The following is a 4468-nucleotide window of genomic DNA, read 5'->3' on the forward strand; positions in this document are numbered from 1 at the left end:
TTAGGTGAAATTCCCTTATATTTTAGCATCAAATTCATGCATGCAAACTAAGTATGCATCCTTAATCAACATACAAGAACAAGTTCTCAATCAAACAGATAAGTAAATTGCATTCATGTTTTATGAAACAATAATTGGATGTAATCAATTCATATCACATATATGTTCATGGCTTTGAATGCACCTCTAGCTAAAACGAAATTAGTTCCACATGTTTGCAATTAAACAAAACCAATCTAATTTAAACATTGAACTAAAACTAAGGATGGAAAGAACCCAGAAATGCTCCAACACCCTTCCTTGCAAAGCTGCAGCACTCTTTATATTTTTCTCTAAAATTCTCCCTAAAGCTCTCTGATTTTGTGCGGCAGATATATCATGTATTTATAGGGCTAGGGTTCACGGCATCAATCCTTGGAGGACAAGGATAGGGCACAGCAGATTTCTAGGGGAAAAAGGATAGAGTGGTTCGGCACAATCTTAGGGCAGAGGACAAGGCTTCTAGAACCAAATATTTAGGTGATTTAATGTGAAATTGATTCCCCCTTGCAGCTGGAATTAAGGTAGGATAAGATTAGGATAGGTAAGATAAGATAAGGTTAGGTTTGGATAAGGTTTTGATAATGTTCCTTCCTTTTAGCTGATTCCTTATCTTCAATGTCTTGAATTAATTCTTCCAGATTTGTAGCATATTTTTTGCATCATTTGTCACCAAAAACGTCCATCCATTATGCTCCATATGCAAGCTATTCATTCCAGCCCAAAACTGCTCCAAATTGCTCCAAAATGCCACTTCTTGTCACCTTTGCCAATTGGACCTACAAACACACAAAAATAGCTTAAAACACTCTAATAAATATAAACTAACTGAGTAAATGCAAGGAAATAGGCTAACAAAGTCGCATAAATATGCTTCTATCAGTAAGGATTTAAAATAGTTAATGGAATATACCTTCTCCGTTATAGGATTTCGTCAAAGTTAACAGAATCTCAGCCTCTGTCGTTAAATCTAATGGTGACCGTCGTTGGAGCTTCGTCGAAAACTGCACAAATAGCCCAGAACACGATTTAGGGCCTCCCGAGTTCGAACTTCATGATTTCAATGCTAAAATTTAAGTAATTAAGTCCTAAAAATCACCAGGAATTCACCTAGGGTCTTTATAAGACGTTTGGGATTCAACAGTGGAAGCTCGGTGCAACTCGCCGGAATTTGGAAAAAGATTGACAAAGTGCATGCATGTCAAAACTTGTCGATCATAACCCAAAACTTACATGCACTTAGGTAATTTATTACCTAGAATGGGGTTCGAAGGAGTTCGAGTGCCAAAACCCTTAAACTCGCCGGAAACAGCTCGGGGTTCATCGTCAAAAAGACAGAGAATGTGGGTGCATGCAGAGGATTAAACCCACAAAATAAAAGCTTAGGTTAGCCCAACAAAACATTAACATTCACAATCAAGCTAAATCCCAAGAGAAACAGTCACCACCAAGCTTCGAACTCGACAACATATGCTGGAGTTCATCACCGGGGTGACATGCATGGACAGATTCAAAGTAGAGAATAACCCCCAGAGATTTTCAGCATAAGGTTTATCACAGATAGATTAGAACTCACACAAACAAAGAGGAGTAGGTTAATCATACCTGAGATGGAGATCGAGAGAGCCCAAGCTCTCAGCATTAATCGCAGAGCACACGGAGGTGCCTCGATGCCACATACAACACTACAGGTGAGTTCTCTAGGTCCCAAAGGTTCGAAGTTCAGATTTTTGGGAGTTGGTTTGGTCGGAATCGAGAGGAATGGGGGTTGTTTCCTTCTCAAAGCTTAGAAAGAGAGATAGTCGAGAACCTAGAGAAATAAGTTGCAGAAATGAGGGAGAAGAGAGAGACCGAGAGTGGGTATATCCCCACTTAAAAATTATTTTAAGTGAAGTTACGGTTTTGTCCTTCCAATTATTTTTAATTATAAATAGACCCTCGAGGTCTCAATTCGTAATTTGATTTCGATGTAAAACTTAAGTACGAAAATAGAGATTATAAAACTTAAGAAAGTACAAGGATATAACTCTTGAATCGAGGCTTGATAAATTAATTAAGACACCCATTTAGGGGCAAAATAGTCATTTCACATGTCTCAGAATAAAATACAATATTTTAAGGTATGGTTTGTAACATTGCATTTCATGATAATGATATGTACTTTGCCAATCTCGAATCTTCACTTAAGGGGGAGAATTAGACAAAAGTTCAGACTTTGGATTATACTATTCCAAATACAAATAGTGTGAATGATTTGGATTTAAGTGGTGATGTCTTGGAAATAAGTGGTGATCATTCACACGAAAACAATGATGTGAATGAATTGGAACTAAGTGGTAATGTCTTGGAGACAAATGGTGATCATTCACATGGAAACAATGTTGAAAACCTTGAAATAGACGAGTTGACATCGCCAAATAACTCACTACCTAATAGCTCACTGCCAGTTTCCTCACCACCGGACAATCTTGTGTCACCAGCTACCTCATAGTCAATCTCACCACCCTTGAGTCACAATAACCATAATCAATCATCTTCGATCCCAGATGCACCACCACCACATCGTCTCCCTGACTGTGTTAATCGAGGTATTCGTAAACTTACTTATGAAGCCGACCCTAAATGCAAAACTAGGTATCTGGTGAATAAGCCCAACCCTGAGTCTAATGTGTTATATCTGTTAAGTAATTATGCGTCTACCAATCACCTGTCAAAATTAAATAAGTCATTTGTTCATCAATTATCTACTGTATATATTCCTAACGTGTGCAAGAGGCTTGAGTTGATATACAGTGAAGTACAAATTTGATGGGATGGTGGACCGCTGGTGCGAAAATTAACTTAACACACAAATTAACCCTCTTTTGACAATTGTAGCATATAAATAAGTAGGGATCGTTCTTACACCGGGGATTAGGAGGGATTGCTAAACACTCTAAACTGACTCAAATAAATAAAACTGACCTTTAAAACACTTAACTCACTTTAAAAAAAACTCAAAACAAGTTCACAAGACTCAAAATAACCTAAAAACACTCAAAACGGCCTAAAATCACAAACTGGGCAGTTTTGAGCCTAAACACAAACTTGGACGACAATTGGTTCTAACTTGACTCAAAACTCTTAAAAACACAATCTAAAACATATTTGAACCAATTAGACACTCTAAGACAATTGGGGATTTGGTTTTGGACGAAAATCAAACAAACAAAACAATAATGTAAACTAGGCAGATTTGGACGAAATTGATAGAATTAAGTGGATGGTGAGATGGCTAGGAGGTTTTTCTCCACACATGGCATACTTGCATACAACACAATCTTCAGTTGCTTATTCAATGAATTATGAACCTCAACACCCCAAGTTAATTAGGTACGCTTAAATTAACTCTCAGATTTCCCTTAGGTCATTGAATTGAATGGAATTAGCGCATTGCACTCAAATTATTCCTTAAAAGTTTTCTATATGAAAGCGCATAATAGAAAGACAATCAAAGATCATTAGGTTCTATGGAGATCATAGGTGTTGACGAGGCATTCGTAACTATGAAAGCGCATGATACTTATGCCAAGAATTTACTTAACATAATTGTGACCAACAATCTTAACTACTCATGAATATAAGTTCCCAACGATTAGGTGAAGTTTCCTTATACCCTAGCATCATATTTATGCATGCAAATGATAGGAGCATATTCATGCGACTTAAATGGCTTGTTCTCGTGCATTTACGTTATGTTTCTTTAGTTATTTTAGTACTTTAAGCTATTTTCGTGTGTTTGTAGGTCCAAAGGGCTAAAGGAGCAAAAAGATGCATTTTGGAGACTTTTGGAGCACTTTTGGGCTAAGGATGGATAGCTTATGCTTGGCGCCAAAGTGTTGGACGAAATTGAAGATTTAATTGAAGACCAAAGTGTTGGAACCTTGTTTCCTTTAGTTTTAGGACATTTAAACCTTTCCTAATCCCAATCATGCCATGCATAACACACATCCATTCTAACACATTGTCATTGCACATGCATTTCCTTCATTAATTAACCCACATGCACTTATCACTTATCATAACCACATATCATATCACTTATCACTTATCACTTATCATCATCACTTTAGCTTTAATTCACATACACATTCACACCTTTCTCCCTAAAACCGTGCACATGCTATCACCATGCTACCCACATGCACTTGTTCCCCTTTCATCATTCCCTTTATTCTTTCATCATTCCATCCACTCCTTCATCAAACCACTACCATCCATTTCATCATTGCAAACATTCAAACAAACATCACTCATTGCCGTGGCCTCTCTTTGCATTCACATGCATCTCACTTCATCATTTCAGCCACAAAGCCACTTCACATGCACCACTCAAACATACACCACCAGAAATCATCATTGCCGTGGCTCTCCCTCCATATTCCATCAG

Source organism: Pyrus communis, chromosome 1 (genome assembly GCF_041283825.1).
Source record: "Pyrus communis isolate YQ-2024b chromosome 1, ASM4128382v1, whole genome shotgun sequence".
In the NCBI taxonomy this organism is placed as follows: Eukaryota; Viridiplantae; Streptophyta; class Magnoliopsida; order Rosales; family Rosaceae; genus Pyrus; species Pyrus communis.